Raw genomic sequence first — 19,445 nt, forward strand, 5'->3', positions numbered from 1 at the left:
TGGGAGAATCACCTGAGATCAGGCATTTCAGACCAGCCTGGACAACATGGTGAAACCCCATCTCTAGTAAAAATATAAAAATTAGCTGGGCATGGTGGTGCGTGCCTGTAATCCCAGCCACTTGGGAGGCTGAGGCAGGAGAATCATTTGAACCCAGAAGATGGAGGTTACAGTGAGCTGAGATTGCGCCACTGCACTCCAGCCTGGGTGACAGAGTGAGACTCTGTCTCAAAAACATAGTAATAGGAATAATAAAGGAAAAGTGCAAAAATTCAAACAACTTAACAGAAACTGGGCAAAAGAGCTGAACCGGCCCTCCACAGAAGAGGAAATGTGGAGGAATGGCTAATGAAAACATGAAGAGGGGCTCAGCCTAACAGGGGGACATATCACGTGACACCCACCAGACGGGCAAAAATCCCACAACCCAATCCATGCCAGTGTTGGGGAGAATGGAGAGAAGCAGGAACACCAGGCACTGCTAAGAATGGTTGTGAAGTGTATTTCTGTTATGCTTGTATATGAAAGAGTGTGTGTTGTGGGTTATCAGGAAAATTACATTTCTTACCTGGGATGAAATTTTAAAATTTGAAAGCTACTGACCAGAAGAAACTTGCACTTGGGTACAAAAGAAATGCTCAAGAACGTTCCCAACAAAACACAGTCCTCAGGGCTCCCACCTGGCCAAACACTCATCCACAGGAAGATGAAGACATTTCCCATGTTCCCCTCAGACGACGGGAAATCACGCAGCAATGAAAATGAACCATGTCAGTGTGGGTGGGTCTCAGGGAGGGAATGGAGGACAAAACTAGATATGGAGCAGATGCTCAGAGCTCTGCAGTGTAGGAGCAGCCACGCAGGAGAATTTCCTCACATCAAAGTTCAAAACTACAGCCGAGGCAACAGAGCAAGACCCTGCCTCAAAAACAAAACAAAGTTCCGAAACTAAATGGCATATTTTTTAGGGATGTACACATCATGGTGAAAGAAACTTACTATGAAGGAAAGTGTGGGAATAATAAAGACTAAAGCAGGAAGTGATTCCCTCCGTAGGAGAAGGGAAGGGACTAGGACTCAGGCAGGGCCTCCAGGGAGCATCCAAAGTTATGTGTCTTCAGATTCTACTCCCTAAACCTGGTGGAGGTCCACTGTGTCCAATGTGTCAATATTCTTTATACCTTACCCATACTGTACAAATGCTTTATTTCTATCCAATATTTGGAAGACAGTTATAAACAAGATGCATTAAATAGCAAGGTGGCAGATGAACATCAGGAAGGAACATCCATGAGCTTCCATCCACAGAACCTCACCATGGATACGCTTGTGATCAAGGGCCTGGTCTCCCCTCAAGACACGGTCACAGATCAGAGGCCACACCATCATAGCAGTGGAGCAGGACCAGCTGGGACAGGGTCCTTCTGTGACACCTGCTGCATCACCAGGCTGTGGGAATGGACTCAATTGCCAGAACTCACAGAATAGCAGTATCAGCACCAAAACCTCACAGGAAAAATGGTAAGTTCTAAGTTTCTCCATTAATAGTAACTCTCAGATTAATCTCTGTCATCCGTCACTTCTCCAAGAAATAACTTTTTAGGGTGACGTGCCAGGCGCCATGTTGGAGGGTTGGTGGTAGCGGCTTGGGGAGGTGCTCGCTCTGTCGGTCTCCCTCTCTCACACGTTTCCCTGGCTCCCTTCGTTCCCCCCCACCCCACTTGGCCTGCGAGCTGGAGTGTGTGCGAGGGAGTGGGAGGACGTGGGGGGGTGGGGGGAGGCGTTCCGGTCCCCAAGAGACCCGCGGAGGGAGGCGGAGGCTGTGAGGGACTCCGGGAAGCCATGGAGGTCAAGAGGCTCCAGGAGGCGCTGGAAGACTTTGAGAAGAGGGGGAAAAAGAAAGTTTGTCCTGTCCTGGATCGGTTTCCTTGTCATGTAGCCAAGACTGGAGAAACAGATTCAGTGGTCCCAATTGAAAGGCTATTTTATTTTCAAACTGGAGAAAGTGATGGACGATTTCAGAACTTCAGCTCCTGAGCCAAGAGGTCCTCCCAACCTTAATGTGGAATATATTCCCTTTGATGAAACAAAGGAAAGAATACTGAAAATTGTCACTGGATTTAACGGTATCCCTTTTACTATTCAGCGACTATGTGAATTGTTAACAGATCCAAGGAGAAACTATACAGGAACAGACAAATTTCTCAGAGGAGTAGAAAAGAACGTGATGGTTGTTAGCTGTGTTTATCCTTCTTCAGAAAAAAAAATCCCAATAGTATAAATCGAATGAATGGTGTTATGTTTCCTGGAAATGCACCAAGCTATACTGAGAGGTCTAATATAAATGGGCCTCGGACACCCAGGCCACTTAATCGACCAAAGGTTTCTTTGTCAGCCCCCGTGACAACAAATGGGTCGCCTGAGAGCACAGACAGCAAAGAGGCACATTTGCAGCAAAATGAAGAGAAAAATCACAGTGACTCTTCAACATCTGAATCAGAAGTCTCCTCAGTGAGCCCTTTGAAAAATAAACATCCAGATGAAGATGCTGTGGAAGCTGAGGGGCATGAGGTAAAAAGACTCAGGTTTGACAAAAAAGATGAAGTCAGAGAAACAGCCAGTCAAAGGACTTGCAGCGAAGTTTCTTCAGTTATGATAGAAGAAACAGAAGCATCATCTTCATCTCAGGATAAACATGAAGAAAGTCGTTGTACCCAGCAGCGCGTACAGAAGAGGATGAAGAAGAGGATGAAGAGGAAGAAGAAGGTATTGAGAGACCATCCATAAAAGGGAGGAGTAAGGAGATCCTCAAATTCTTGCTTTCGTTGTTTTCATGAAAGAATTGTACATCATGGAACTCCTTGTAATGCCGACGCTGGGCTTCTCTCCCACCTGTATGTAGCTGCCGCTGAATTTCAGGGGATGTGATCTGAACTATAGAACATCCGAACTCATGAAACTTAACTGTGGAGGAATTTTGAAAATAAAATTTAAGTACAACATTTGCTTATTTTTAGAGTCTTTTATGACATCAAGAGAAATGATCCCAGAAAGAAAAAATCAAGAACAAGAATCTGATGATGCCTCAACTGTGTATGAAGAGACTTCTGAGGAAAATAATCAGATGGAGGAATGTGATGTGTCTCAAGCTTGGAAAGATTTACTACATTCTGAAGGTAATGAAAACGAAGGCCCTGAAAGTAGTGGTTCTTCTGACTGCCGTGAAACAGAAGAATTAGCAGGATCCAATTCCAGTGAAACTGGAGAGATTCTTTCAGAATCTTCCATGGAAAATGATGACGAACCCGCGGAAATCACCGATGAACCAATGGAACAAGATTATGTAGAAACATTTAGATGCAGTATTTTACATACGGTTCTGGTTTTAACACCATATAAAACTTTTATGTAAAAAAGTAGACCTTCAGTTTTACAAGAAAAGCAGGTTGTAAAATAAAGCACTTTATGGATAATTCCTGAAAGAGTTGTACATGTAAGAACTGTGAATATCAGCTCCTCTGGGTCCTGCTTACCTTACCGCTGATTTTTCTTTCTTTCTTTCTTTTTTTGGTCTGGGCAAATCAGTGGTTTGTGTATAGATTTTTTTTTTTTTTAATTTAGGATTGAAGTTTTTAAACTGGAAAGTAATTATAATTTTGAACAGTTTTTTGAGATTATCACATTTAATTTATACATATGCAAGAAGCTTTTTGTCTTGTGTCTTTCTGATAGCTCTAGCAGTTTTCATATTTTGGTCATAGTTTCAGCATTTTAACATGTGAATAATGGGGTTTCATGCTGGTTTCCAGATTTTATTGTTCGGCTACATACGATGGAAATTTAAGTTATATATATATACATTATTCTAAGGGGGGAAATGTTATATTTTTCTGTTTCAATAAGAGATGAATACAGTGGATACTTTTTCTATTGGTAATGATTAGTTCACCTCTTTCAGAAGACATTTTCTTCTCTTCTAAGTAACTGAAATAAAATCTGGCCTTTGTGAAACCCTGGAAATACCACGACTCTCAACTAGAAACACCAATACCAGCTCCTCCGCGAGTTTCCAGCTCCACAACCTAAGACATCAGAGGCAGCATTGGCTCCTCACGTAGATTCCAGCTCTGGGACCCTCATATTTGAACCGCAGGACCATCTCATCCCTGGATCTCCAGCTGCACCACACTCAAATTAGAACAACATCAGCTCCTTCCCAGGTCTCCACCTGCACAGCCCTCGAACGGGAACGTCAGCTCCTCCCCAGGTCTCCAGCTGCACGGCCCTAAAACTAGAACATCAGCTCCCACCTGGGTCGCCAGCTGCACCACGCTCAAACTGGAACATCAGATCCCCACGGGTCTCCAGATGCAGGGCCCTCAAACTGGAACATCAGCTCCCCACCAGATCTCCAGCTGCACGGCCCTCAAACTGGAACATCAGCTCCCCGCTGGGTCTCCAGCTGCACGGCCTGCAAACTGGAACATGAGCTCCCCGCCGGGTCTCCAGCTGCATGGCCCTCAAACTGGAACATCAGCTCCCCACCAAATCTCCAGCTGCATGGCCCTCAAACTGGAATATCAGCTCCACCCCGGGGCTCCAGGTGCACAGCCCTCAAACTGCAACTTCAGCTCCCAGCCAGGTATCCAGCTGCATGGCCCTCAAACTGCAACATCAGTTCCACCCCGGGTCTCCAGCTTCACAGCCCTCAAACTGGAACATCAGCTCCCCGCCCAGGTCTCCAGCTCCACGGCCCTCAACCTGCAACATCAGCTCCCAACCAGGTCTCCAGATGCATGGCCCTCAAACTGAAACATCGGCTCCCCACCGGGTCTCCAGCTGGATGGCCTTAAACTGGAACATCAGCTCCCAGGCCCTCAAACAGGAACATCAGCTCCCCACAGGGTCTCCAGCTGCACGGCCCTCAAATTGCAACATCAGCTCCCCACCAGGTCTCCAGCTGCATGGCCCTCAAACTGGAACATCAGCTGCCCACCAGGTATCGAGCTGCACGGCCCTCAAATTCAGACATGACCTCCTTCCCCAGGTCTCCAGCTGCATAGCCCTGAAACCAGAACATCAGCTCCCCGCCAGGTCTCCAGCTGCATGGCCCTCAAACTGGAACATCAGCTCCCCACCAGATCTCCAGCTGCACGGCTCTCAAACAGTAACATCAGCTCCCCACAGGGTCTCCAGCTGCACGGCCCTCAAACTGGAACATCAGCTCCCCACCGGGTATCCAACAGCATGGCCCTCAAACTGGAACATCAGCTCCCCACCAGGTATCCAGCTGCACGGCACTCGAATTCGGACATGACCTACTTCCCCGGGTCTCCAGCTGCACGGCCCTCAAACTGGAACATCGGCTCCCCACCGGGTATCCAGCTGCACGGCCCTCAAACTGGAACATCAGCTCCCCACCAGATCTCCAGCTGCACGGCTCTCAAACAGGAACATCAGCTCCCCACAGGGTATCCAGCTGCACGGCCCTCAAACTGCAAAATCAGTTCCCCCCTGGGTCTCCAGCTGCACCGCCTCAACCTGGAACATCAGCTCCCCCCCGGGTCTCCAGCTCCACAGCCCTCAACCTGCAACACCATCTCCCCACCGGGTCCCCAGATGCACGGCCCTCAAACTGGAACATCAACTCCCCACTGGGTATCCAGCTGCACAGGCCTGAAACTGGAACATCGGCTCCCTGCCAGGTCTCCAGGTGCACAGCCCTCAAACTGGAACATCAGCTCCCCGCCAGGTCACCAGCTGCACGGCCCTCAAACTGGAACATCAGCTCCCCACTGGGTCTCCAGCTGCATGGCCCTCAAATTGCAACATCGGCTCCCAGCAGAGTCTCCAGCTGCACGGCCATCAAACTGGAACATCAGCTCCCCCGCGGGTCTCCAGCTGCACAGACCTCAAACTTGAACATCAGCTCCCCGCCAGATCATCAACTGCACAGCCCTCAAACTGGAACATTAGCTCCACCCCTGGGTCTCCAGCAGCATGGCCCTACAACTGGAACATCAGCTTCCCCCCGGGTCTCCAGCTGCACAGCCCTCAAATGGGAACATCAGCTCCCTGCCGGGTCTCCAGCTGCATGGCCCTCAAACTGGAACATCAGCTCCCCGCTGAGTTCAAACCGTTCCAGTTTGAGGGCCATGCAGCTGGAGACCCGGTGGGGACCTGATGTTCCAGTCTGAGGGCCATGCAGCTGGATACCCGGTGGGGAGCTGAAGTTCCAGTTTGAGGGCCGTGCAGCTGGATACCCGGTGGGGAGCTGAAGTTCCAGTTTGAGGGCCGTGCAGCTGGAGACACGGTGGGGAGCTGATGTTCCAGTTTGAGGGCCTTGCAGCTGGAGACTCGGGGGTAGCCGATGGTGCAGTTTAAGGGCCATGCAGCTGGAGACCCGGGTGGGAACAGATGTTCCAGTTTGGAAGGCATGCAGCTGGAGGCACTGCGGGGAGATGTTCCAGTTTCATGTCCCTCCCTGGGTCTCCAGGTGCATGGCCATCAAACTGGAAAATCAGCTCCCCAGCACACAAACCGGAACATCTGCCCCCTCCAGATCTCCAGCTGCACAGCCCTCAACATCAGCTCCTCCTCGAGTCCTGAACGGCATGACCCTCAAACTAAAACATCAGATCCTCCCCGAGTCTTCAGTTGCATGATCCTCAATCTAGAACATCAGCTCCTCACGGGGTCTGCAGCTGCAAGAACCTAAAACTAGAACATCACCTCCTCTCTGGGTCTGAAGCTGGAAGATCCACTAACTAGAACATCAGCTCCTGTCCCGGTCCCCAGCTCCATGTCCGTCAATCAAGATTATCATCTCCCCCTGAGTCTCCATCTGAAAGACCCTCAAGGCCAACAACATCAGCTCCTCCCCAAGTCCTCAACTGCATGAACCTCTAACTACAACACCAGCTCCTCCCCGAGTCTTCAGCTGGATGACCCTCAATCTAGAACATCAGCTCCTCTCCGGGTACGCAGCTGCAAGAACCTAACAGTAGGACATCAGCTCCTCCCTGAGTCTTCAGCTGCATAACCCTCAATCTACAATATCAGCTCCTCTCCAGGTCTGCAGCTGGAAGATCCACTACCTAGAACATCAGCTCCTGTCCGGTTCTCCAGCTCCATGACCCTCAATCAAGAATATCAGCTCCTCCCTGAGTCTCTAGGTGAAAGACTCTCAACACGAACAACATCAACTCCTCCCCGAGTCCTCAACTGCACGACCCTCAAACTACAACATCAGTAACTCCTCGAGTCTTAAGCTGCATGACCCTCAATCTAGAACATCACCTCCTCTTCGGGTCTGCAGCTGCAAGAACCAAACAGTAGAACATCAGCTCCACCGTGGGTCTGCAGCTGGAAGATCCACTGACTAGAACATCAGCTCCTGTCCGGCTCTCCAGCTCCATGACCCTCAATCAAGATTATCAGCTCCTCCCTGAGTCTCCAGCTGAAAGACCCTCAACACCAACAACATCGGCTCCTCCCTGAGTCCTCAACTGCACGACCCTCAAAATACAACATCAGCTCCTCCCCGAGTCTTCAGCTGCATGACCCTCAATCTAGAACATCAGCTCCTCTGCGGGTGGGCAGCTGAAAGAACCTAACAGTAGAACATCAGATCTTCCTTAGGTCCGCAGCTGGAAGACCCACTGACTACATCAGCTCCTGTCCGGGTCTCCAGCTTCATGAACTTCAATCAAGATTATCAGCTCCTCTCTGAGTCTCCAGCTGAAAGACCCTCAACGCCAACAACATCAGCTCCTCCTCGAGTCCTCAACTGTACGACACTCAAACTACAACATCAGCTCCTCCTTGTCTTCAGCTGCACGACCATCAATCAAAAACATCAGCTCCTCTCTGGGTCTGCAGCTGCAAGAACCTAAAACTAGACCATCAGCTCCTCTCTGGGTCTACAGCTGGAAGATCCACTAACTAGAACACCAGCTCCTGTCCAGGTCTGCAGCTCCATGTTGGTCAATCAAGATTATCATCTCCCCCTGAGTCTCCATCTGAAAGACCCTCAACGTCAACAACATCGGCTCCTCCCCGAGTCCTCAACTGCACGAACCTCTAACTACAACACCAGCTCCTCCCTGAGTCTTCAGCTGCACGACCCTCAATCTAGAACATCAGCTCCTCTCTGGGTATGCAGCTGCAAGAACCTAACAGTAGGACACCAGCTCCTCCCCGAGTCTTCAGTTGCATAACCCTCAACCTACAATATCAGCTCCTCTCCAGGTCTGCAGCTGGAAGATCCACTACCTAGAACATCAGCTCCTGTCCGGCTCTCCAGCTCCATGACCCTCAATCAAGAATATCAGCTCCTCCCTGAGTCTCTAGGTGAAAGACTCTCAACGTGAACAACATCAACTCCTCCCCGAGTCCTCAACTGCATGACCCTCAAACTACAACATCAGTAACTCCTCAAGTCTTAAGCTGCATGACCCTCAATCTAGAACATCACCTCCTCTTCGGGTCTGCAGCTGCAAGAACCAAACAGTAGAACATCAGCTCCACCGTGGGTCTGCAGCTGGAAGATCCACTGACTAGAACATCAGCTCCTGTCCGGGTCTCCAGCTCCATGAACTTCAATCAAGATTATCAGCTCTTCTCTGAGTCTCCAGCTGAAAGACCCTCAACACCAACAACATCAGCTCCTCCCCAAGTCCTCAACTGTATGACACTCAAACTACAACATCAGCTCCTCCTTGTCTTCAGCTGCACGACCATCAATCAAGAACATCAGCTCCTCTCTGGGTCTGCAGCTGCAAGAACCTAAAACTAGACCATCAGCTCCTCTCTGGGTCTGCAGCTGGAAGATCCACTAACTAGAACATCAGCTCCTGTCCAGGTCTGCAGCTCCATGTCGGTCAATCAAGATTATCATCTCCCCCTGAGTCTCCAGCTGAAAGACCCTCAACGTCAACAACATCAGCTCCTCCCCGAGTCCTCAACTGCACGGACCTCTAACTACAACACCAGCTCCTCCCCGAGACTTCAGCTGCACGACCCTCAATCTACAATATCAGCTCCTCTCCAGGTCTGCAGCTGGAAGATCCACTACCTAGAACATCAGCTCCTGTCCGGCTCTCCAGCTCCATGACGCTCAATCAAGAATATCAGCTCCTCCCTGAGTCTCCAGCTGAAAGAACCTCAACGCGAACAACATCAGCTCCTCCCCGAGTCCTCAACTGCAGGACCCTCAAACTACAACATCAGCTCCTCCCTGAGTCTCCAGCTGAAAGACCCTCAACGCGAACAACATCAGCTCCTCCCCGAGTCCTCAACTGCAGGACCCTCAAACTACAACATCAGCTCCTCCCTGAGTCTTCAGCTGCATGACCCTCAATCTAGAACATCAGCTCCTCTCCGGGTATGCAGCTGCAAGAACCTAACAGTAGAACATCAGATCCTCCCTGGGTCTGCAATTGGAAGATCCACTGACTAGAACATCAGCTCCTGTCCGGGTCTCCAGCTCCATGACCCTCAATGAATATTATCAGCTCCTCCCTGACTCTCCAGCTGAAAGACCCTCAACGCGAAGAATATCACTTCCTCCCTGAATCCACAACAGCACGAACATCTAACTACAACATCAGCTCCTCCCCGAGTATTCATCTGCAAGACCCTCAATCTAGAATATCGGCTCCTTTCCGGGTCTGCAGCTGCAAGAACCTAATAGAACAATATCAGCTCCTCCCTCGGTGAGCAGCTGGAAGATCCACCAACTAGAACATCAGCTCCTGTCTGGGTCTCCAGCTCCATGACCCTCAATCAAGATTATCAGCTCCTCCCTGAGTCTCCTGCTGACAGACCCTCTAAGGGAACAACATCAGCTCCTCCCGAGTCGTCAAATGCACGAATCACTAAATACAACTTCAGTTCCTCCCCAAGTCCACAACTGCATGAACCTCTAACTACAAGATCAGCTCCTCCCCGAATCTTCAGCTGCATGACCCTCAATCTAGAACATTAGCTCCTCTCCAGGTCTGCAGTTGAAAGAACCCAACTGTAGAAAATCAGCTCCTCCTTAGGTCTGCAGCTGGAAGATCCACTGACCAGAAGGTCAGCTCCTGTCCAGGTCTCCAACTCGATGACCCTCAATCAAGATTATCAACTCCTCCCTGAGTCTCGAGCAGAAAAACCCTCAATGCGATCAACATCATCTCCTCCCCGACTCCTCAACTGCACGAACCTCTAACAACAACATCAGCCCCTCCCTGAGGCTTCAGCTGCATGACCCTCAATCTAGAACATCAGCTCCTCTCTGAGTCTGCAGCTGCAAGAACCTAACAGTAGAACCTCAGCTCCTCCCGGGGTCTGCAGCTGGAAGATCCACTGACTAGAATATCAGCTCCTGTCTGGCTCTCCAGCTCCATCACAATCAATCAAGATCATCAGCTCCTCCGAGTCTCCAGCTGAAAGACCATCAACTCGAGCAACATCAACTCCTCCCTGAGTCCTCAACTGCAGGAACCTCTAACTACAACATCAGCTCCTCCACGAGTCTTCAGCTGCATGAACCTCAATCTAGAACATCAGCTCCTCTCCGGGTCTGCAGCTGCAAGAACCTAACAGTAGAACATCAGCTCCTCCCTGTGTCTGCAGCTGGAAGATCCACTGACTAGAACATCAGCTCCTGTCCGGGTCTCCAGCTCCATGACCCTCAATCAAGATTATCAGCTCCTCCTTGAGTCTCCAGCTGAAAGACCCTCAACGCGAACTACATGAGCTCCTCCCGAGTCCTCAACTGCTGGACTCTCAAAGTACAACATCAGCTCCTCCCTGAGTCTTCAGCTGCATGACCCTCAACGTAGATCCTCAGCTCCTCTCCGGGTCTGCGGCTGCAAAAACCTAACAGTAGAACATCAGCTCCTCCCTGGCTCTGCAGCTGGAAGATCCAGTAACTAGAACATCAGCTCCTGTACACTTCTACAGCTCCATCACTCTCAATCAAGATTATCAGCTCCTCCCTGAGTCTAAGAGCTGAAAGACCCTCAACGCGAACATTAGCTCCTCCCCAAGTCCTCAACTGCATGACCCTCAAACTACAACATCAGCTCCTCTCTGAGTCTTCAGCTACATGACTCTCAATCTAGAACATCCGCTCCTCTCCGGGTCTGCAGCTGCAAGAACCTAACAGTAGAACATCAGCTCCTCCCTGGGTCTGCAGCTGGAAGATCCACTAACTAGAACATCATCTCCTGTCCAGGTCTCCAGCTCCATGACCCTCAATCAATATTATCAGCTCCTCCCTGAGTCTCCACCTGAAAGACCCTCAACGCGAACATCAGCTCCTTCCCAAGTCTTCAGCTGCACGACCCTGAATCTAGAACATCAGCTCCCTTCCAGGTCTGCAGCAGCACGACCCGCAAATTAGAACATCGGCTCCTCTCCAGCTCTGCAGCTGCAAGACCCTCAAACTAGAACATCAGCTCCTCTCTGGGTCTGCAGCTGCAAGACTCTAAAACTAGAACATCACCTTCTCTCCAGGTCTCCAGTTCTGTGACCCTAAATGTAGAACATCAGCTCCTCCCTGAGTGTCCAACTGAAAGACCCTCAAAGCGAACAACATCAGTTCCTCCTCAAGTGTCCAGCTGCAAGACCCTCAATCTAGAACATCAGCTCCTCTCCAGGTATGCAGCTGCAAAACCTTCAATCTAGTACATCAGTTCCTCTCCAGGTCTGCAGCTGCTCGACCCTCAAACTAGAACGTCAGCTCCTCTCCAGGTCTGCAGTTGCAAGACCCTCAAACTAGAACATAAGCTCCTCTCCGGCTCTCCAGCTGCACGACCCTCAATCTAGAACATCAGCTCCTCCTCAAGTCTTCAGGTGCAAGACCCTCAATCTAGAACACCAGCTCCTCTCCGGGTCTGCAGCTGCAGGGCCCTCAAGGTAGGACATCAGCTCCTCCCCGAGCTAGAACACCTCACCCACCTGGATCTCCAGCTCCACGACTCTCACAGAACAGCCACACTGGCCCCTTCATTGTCTTCAGCTCCACAACCTAAGACATCAGTGGGAGCACCGGCTCCTTCCTGGACGTCCACCTCAACGACTCTCATAGACTTAAAAGGCAGCACCTGCTCCTCCCCAAGGCTCCATCTCCACCACCCTCAGATTTGAACAGCAGTAGCACCAGCTCCTCTCCAGGTCTTCAGACCCACGACCCTCCCTGAACAATCCCTTCTCATGAAATTCAGCAGTCAAGAAATCTGCAGCGGAAGTAAATGAATAAATGTTTTGTTTTCAAATCCATATCTCTTTTATGTTCATGAGTTAACTTTTCTACTTTCCATTAGCCTTGCAATCTACTTATGTCCAATGTGAAACAGAAACACACCATTTGAAATCATGTTTAAAAACTTAGTAATATTTTTAAATAAAATCATCACACAGCTGTAGTCACGATCTTATTTCTCTCTGCCTTTGCAGAAGTCTTATGAAAATTCCAACTATGAATTTACTTTGTTGAGATTCCCAGAATACACATTCATCCCAACTCTTACTCCCCTCCTTAAAATCTTTTCACATATTCCCATCACCTGAGCATAAATGCCAGCTCCCATCCACAGCCCAAAGTGCCCAGCACGGCCCTGCCCTCTGCCCTGGTCTATGGTCTCCCCTCTTAAATGCCAGCACCATCCACAGCCCACAGTGCCCAGCACAGCCCTGCCCTCTGCTCTGGCCTAAGGTCTCTCCCCTGTGCTGTTCCCTTCCTGCTGGACAGGCCTCTGTCCGTTCCTAAAAACACACAGACTCAGGCCTGACTCCAGGCCTTTGCCCTGCTGTGCCCTCTGCCTGGGGTGCCTTTCCTGGGCTCTGCATCCTCCTCTCAACCCGCTGAGCTCCCGCCTGCTGGTCGCCCCTCAGATGGATGAACACACGGTGTCCTCTCGCCCCGCCAGCTTTTGCACAGGCTCTTCTCTGTGCCAGACACACACCCTCTCTATCGGGGTTTACTCTCTGAATACCATTCATCCTTGGAGTCTCCACTGAAATATCGCTCCCGGCCCACACCCCTCACTTGGGCTTCACCTTGGTTAGGTTGCCAACCCCCGTCTCCTGACTCCGGGAAGCTAGATGCTCTCCTAGCACTCGGAACTCGCCCATCGCCACATTTTCCACATCCGTGGTTACTGTGTTAGGTTGGTGCACAAGTCATCGCGGCTTTTGCCATTACTATTAATGAACTGCAGCACCGGCTCCTCCCCGTTTCTTTTTTTTTTTTTTTGCCATTACTTTTAATGACTGCTGCACCAACCTATTAGAATCATTTATAGTTATTCATCCATCATCTGCCTTCGCCTCTAGAAAGGAAGCGCCATGAGAATAGAGGCCAAATCTACTCAAATCACTCCACCTTCCCAGCCATGGTTTGTCAATAATCATTTACCAACTGACTGATAGAGCAATGCCTTCTCTGTTGCTGGGATGAGGCACATGACATGCCCCTTTGAAAGTCAATTCCATAGACAGTTAGCATTTGCTCTTCACTCCTGCACCCGTGGCGTGGCTGCGCTTAGGCTGATCTAGTCTGACCTTGACTCCAGGCTGAGGATGGGAACCATGTCTGCTCCACACACCTCTCATCATGCAGCCAGAGCCACTGTTCCCTGGGGCATGCACATCTCATGGGGAAAATCAAGAGCCTCAGAGGGTAGGCCTGGCAGTGCCCACACATTCCAGGCTTCTGCTTGTGCCGTGTCTGTGAAAACCTCGTTGGCAGAAGCAAGTCACCCAGCCACGAGCATCACCTATGGGATGGATAAGTCCATCCACCCTCCCTCGGGCCCTGGCAAGGTTGTGGCTATGTCATACTCTTACGGGGGGAGTGAAAAATTGAGGCCCAACATTAAATCACCCATGCAAGAAATGTCGGCCTCTGTCCCCACGCTGGAATCATTCTTCACCAGCGGGTTTGCCTGAATTCCCTTTGCAATGGTGTCTGCAGGTTTAGGCCAATGCTGTTCCCTGTGGAGGACAGAGAAGCCTCCATGGGCCTCCGTCTGTTGGGAAGAACAAGATATTAGCTTGATGCAAAACCACCCCAAGCCCCAGGGGGCCCTTGCACCATGAGACAGGAGAGGGGCAGAGAACTGTGGGAAGTCAGGAAAGCTTGCATCCCCAGCCCCTCCCGTGCATCCCCAGCCCCTCCCCTGTGACCCCAGCACCAGCCCTCTCCCCTGCTCGCCCCATCTCTGCTTTCTTTTTTTCACGTTCTTTCATTTTTTCTGAGACACGGTCTGGCTCTGTCACCCAGGCTGGAGTGCAATGGCACGATCTCGGATTACTGCAACCTTCACCACCTGGGCTGAAGCAATTCTCCCTCCTCAGCCTCCCCAGTGGCTGGGACTATAGGTGCATGTCACCACACCCAGCTAATTTTTTTTTTTTTTTTTGTAGAGACAGGATTTGCCATGTTGCCCAGGCTGGTCTCAAATTCCTGAGCTCAAGTAATCCTCCCACCTCAGCCTCCCAAAGTGCTGGGATTACAGGCGTGAGCCACCGAGTCCAACCTACTTTATTTTTCTCTACAGTACTTGGAACCTTCTAATGTACTAAGGACACGTGTATTTTCTTTCTTTTTTGTCTTCCCTAAAACAGGAGCTTAATGTGGGCAGGTATTTTTGTTGATCTCATTTATCACCCTATCCCCAGTGCCTGCAACAGGGTCTGGCACATGAATGGTGTGTTCTAAATAAATATTTTTAATCGATAAATAAATGAAATATCCCACAAGAGAAAGCTAGTATCTGGAACTCACCCATCAACAGAACCTAAAAGCCAAAGACCTTTAGCCTGTCTCCGCCTCCGAACACACCCAACCCCGGAGGAGCCAGCAGAGGAAAAACAGGAACAAAGGTGGGGAAGGGAGTGGGTGATGCCCACCAAGTAAGGAACCCTGAGGCTTAGGCCAAACCTGAGCTGGAGAAGGGACTAATCTAGGAACTGGGTGTGAGATTAAAGTTTAGATTTGTCTGGCCTGGATTTTGTAACACCTAAACAAGAGTTATTCTATGTTTTTGTTTTTTTTTTTGAGATGGAGTCTCACTGTCGCCCAGGCTGGAGTGCAGTGGCGCTATCTCAGCTCACTGCAACCTCTGCCTCCCGGGTTCAAGTGATTCTCATGCGTCAGCCTCCCGAGTAGCTGGGATTACAGGCGCACACCACCATTCCCGGTTAATTTTGTATTTTTAGTAGAGATAGGGTTTCACCATGTTGGCCTCCTGGCTCATGCCTCTAATCCCAGCATTTTGGGAGGCCGAGGTGGGCGGATCACGATGTCAGGACTTTGAGACCATCCTGGCAAACACGGTGAAACCCTGTCTCTACTAAAAATACAAAAAATTAGCTGGGCATGGTGGCAGGTGTCTGTCGTCCCAGCTACTCTGGAGGCTGAGGCAGGAGAATCACTTGAACTCCAGATGCAGAGGTTGCAGTGAGCCAAGATCAATGCCACTGCACTCCAGCCTGGGTGACAGAGTGAACCTCCATTTCAAAAACAAACAAACAAAAAACCTTCAAACAAATGTAAGAATTATTACTTTTAAAGTACAGCTTTAAAAATGCCCCTTACAAATACATCAGTGTTATATTAAGGCAAACCCGCTTCAGAAGCACAAAGTTAATTTCTTATAATTCCAAGAAATATGTGAATGTTAAAAAAAATCCAAACACCCAAAAAGGGATCAAACTCAAGATACTTTGTAACATTTTATTGCAAAAAGAAGGGCAGAGAACAGCCTTCTTCTTCATACCTGTTCACCGCAGTAATTTTTAGCAGCTCTCCTGTGCAAAGAAGTCTAATCAATGAATCAGTGTACCGGCCACAAATACCATCTCAGTGCGGTTTCACCTAAAATACAAGCACTCACAACCACAAATTTAACTGAAGTGACAAACCAGGCCATTTTGTAGCTTCAGGTTTTCTACCAGTAATATATTAATTTCTTGAAATAGCCTAATAATTTAGTTCTACTATCAAAACAGAAGCCAATCTGGGAGAACATTATAGAAGTCAAACTAATTTGAATCATATTAGTATAGGAATTCATATTAGTATAGGCTAATAATTCATATTAGCAGAGGCGGGAGGATCGCTTGAGCCTAGGAGTTTGAGACCAGCCTGGGCAAGACAGTGAGACTCCATCTCTAATTTTTTTTTTTAAATAAAGAAATTCAGAGAGGAGAAGGAAGCGGATTGATATGTGTCTATCCAAGGACAAATTTTGTGTGCCTGTACAGACAACACAACTATGAACCTTCCTTCATGCAGCTCATAATCTACCAGTGAGAGGAAACTATGAAAACATGAGCCCCCATGGTGAGGAAAAAGGCGCACATCAGAGAAAAGAAAAATGCTGCAATGATCCAATGGCAGGAGCAGCGCGCGTCCACTTTCTTTGTTTTTTTTTTGAGATGGGGTTTCGCTCTGTCTCCCAGGCTGGAGTGCAGTGGCTTGATCTCAGCTCAATGCAGCCTCAACCTCCCAGGCTCAAGTGATCTTCCCATCTCAGCCTCTGAAGTAGCTGGGACTACAGGCAGGCATCACCACACTTGTTTAGTTTTTGTAGAAACAGGGTCTCACAATGTTGCCAAGGCTGGCATCCTGAAGGGTGGGTGCAGCTTCATCCTTCAGAGATGAAAGGCAGAAGAAGCTCAGAGCCCAAAGCAAAGGTGTGGAGGACAATGGCATCTTCAGAACAGAGTGGCTTGGCTGAGACATCCAGTAGGATGCCACCAGGCAGAGGTGTGGTGCAAAAACACAGGGCCACAGGGTGAATGCTCACATGTGAGGAGCAAACCACCACAGAACACGACAGAAACACGGTGTACTAAATCAGGCTTCAAATCGCAGCCCTGCAACTTCAGACCTACCACAGGTAACCCAGAAAGGGAGCACGGACAGCACCACCCACTGCCTGAGGCTATGAGATGGACCAGAAACCTGTGCTTACTAACAACCTGCCTTATCCCAGAAGGAATTCAGGAAACACAAAGACACTCACAGTACAGCAAAATAAAGTAAATGTGAATCATGATGGCTGAGGAGAAAGTAAAGAGTCTAAGACTATGTCATAAAGTTTACCTCTACTCTAAACTCTCATTACTGGTGATCCACCAATCTGACTTTAAGTTTTCTAGCAGCTAAATTGAAGAGGAAAATGTAATCAGGTAAAGGTTTATAAGATGCAAACAAAACAGAACAGCCACCACAGTTGCTGAGAACACGCACAGCTCCAGCTCCAGGAGAACCAGGGTGGCCATCTCCTGGGGCTGCCCCACAGAAGGCGTGTGAGCCCCAAAGCCAGTGTCTCTCAGGGTGAATGGTGACTACGGGCTTCATGGGGCCACTTGCCTCCAGCACAAGCTGAGGAAATCTCCCAGGGCAATTCAAGGAACAGGGTCTCACAACGTTGCCCAGGCCGGTCTCAAACTCCTGGGCTAAAGCAATCCCCCTGCCTCGGCCTCCCAAAGTGTTGGGAGGTCAGATGTGAGCCACTGCATCTGGCCCCGCATGCACTTTATAGAGGAGGGCTTTGCATCCTGAAGGGTGGGTGGGGCTTCATCCTGCAGAGATGAAAGGCAGAGGAGGCTCACAGCCCAAGGTAAAGTGGGGCGCCTAAGAAAAGTGACTCCATTGGGACCACGGTGAGAGGGTCCCGATACACAGCTTGGGTTAAGCCAGACACTGATTTCAAAGTATCTCAGGAATGGTGGACTCGGCACCTGTTAGGCAGTTCTCTCTCTCAAGCAGGCTCCTGGTAGATATTTAGTAGCAGCTGAAATCAAGATTATGTTCTGACTGACACTTGCTGATGGTTAAAGAGCTATATATGCTTTGAGGACAAGATGAACTGGGGCAGGACTAACACCCTCTGGTGAAAATACGGGAACCCAAACACACAAGTCAGAGCAGGAGGTGTCTCCCCCATCCCCAAACAATAACGCTGACCTTGGATTTGGGTTAAGTGCCTAGCCCAGCGTGTGAGTGTTCAGTAAGTGGAAACCATCATCACCGTCGTCAGGTAATGGAAAACCATCAAAGCTTTGAGCTGGCTTGTTAGCCAACAACAGTAGTAGTGTATCAGCTACTACTAATATTCACAGCTGACAATTACTGAGCACTTGCTCTGTGCCAGGAATCACGGGAAGCACCTCGCATGCATTTCCTCAATACTCCCTCCCAGTAACGGCGAGGACACAAAACTGGTAGAGCCAGGACTGGAATCCAGGCGGGCCCCAAAGCACTCCAGTGGAGCCTGCCAAGGTGGGCAGGCTATCATGCTAATGAGGTCCAGTATTTGACCACCACTCCTAGTTCAGCAAGTTTAACAGAAAACCTAAAACTAAACCTAAAATCTAAAAATTTCAGCAAATGCATAAAAAGCAGGCTGTTAAAATGGATCATAAATCTTGCATCACTCGCTGGAAACCCACTCAAAATAAACGTCTCTGAGACATGGCCTCTGAGGAGGGCACTCCGTGTGGCTCGTATCACCCTGGTGACAAACCACTTGCACCTGGGTGGACATCTGACCATATTTAACAGATGATGCACGGAGCCATTTGCATCCACTGTGGTCAACATTTAGGAAGTTTTAAGCTAAGATTTGCCAAATTGTAGCCTACTGGATTCCGGGTTCTTTTGACATCTCTTTCTAGTAGCCGTGTCTTGCACTTCACGAGCATAAATGAACTGAGATTCAAATAAAAAAAGGAGGATTTAAGAATAATGAAAAGAGAAAAATCAAGAAAGCGCAATCACTAGTGTAGAGATAACAGAATTTCTGAATTTCCTGAAAACAATCTATATAAATGCATGTGAAATAATACACCGGCATCCGTGGCCCACACGTCACATATTAGGAACTGATGTCATAATATAAGATAAACATGTTACTCTGAAAACACAAATCCTCACAAATCATTAGGCAGTAAGGCTGAATCCAGCACCCCCCACCCGCAGCGCAGTGAGGCAGTGTCTAGCAGCCGTAGTGCTCCCCGCGCCACAGTTCAGTCTCTGGCAACATCAGATACTTCCCCCTAATAATGAGGAGCCTTTCAATACTTTCACATCTGAAAACTGACCCCTTTTCTAGCTTAAATGGCACGGATCTGGAAAGGCAAACTATACACAGCATCAGAAAAGATGACTGCCCCTGAGGGATTACAGAAAAAGCAGCAGTCAGGTGTTCAATGAAGTAAAATGTATCCAATGACAGCTCAGGGGAGGGGGATCAGTTGAGCTGAAACTGGCAAGAACGTAACTCCAGGGAGCTCACAACATGCAAGGACCCGGATTTCCCGCCGCCTGAACACCCAGTATTCGCACACTGGTAAGAACACCTCCCCATAACTCCCCTGCCAGCGCCTCCAACACCCCCAGTCCTTTCCCCAGGAACCCAGTCCCAGTTTCTGCAGTTCCT

The 19,445-nt window shown here is 49.3% G+C and overlaps 2 pseudogenes; both read left to right on the top strand.

Moving 5' to 3' along the window:
- The first annotated feature begins 874 nt into the window (after positions 1-874).
- Positions 875-6,425, top strand: LOC129058313 (mucin-1-like; annotated as a pseudogene).
- LOC100461128 (serine/threonine-protein phosphatase 4 regulatory subunit 2-like) lies at positions 1,584-3,985 on the top strand (annotated as a pseudogene).
- Positions 6,426-19,445: the final 13,020 nt, after the last annotated feature.

Source organism: Pongo abelii, chromosome 2 (genome assembly GCF_028885655.2).
Source record: "Pongo abelii isolate AG06213 chromosome 2, NHGRI_mPonAbe1-v2.0_pri, whole genome shotgun sequence".
Lineage (NCBI taxonomy): Eukaryota > Metazoa > Chordata > Mammalia > Primates > Hominidae > Pongo > Pongo abelii.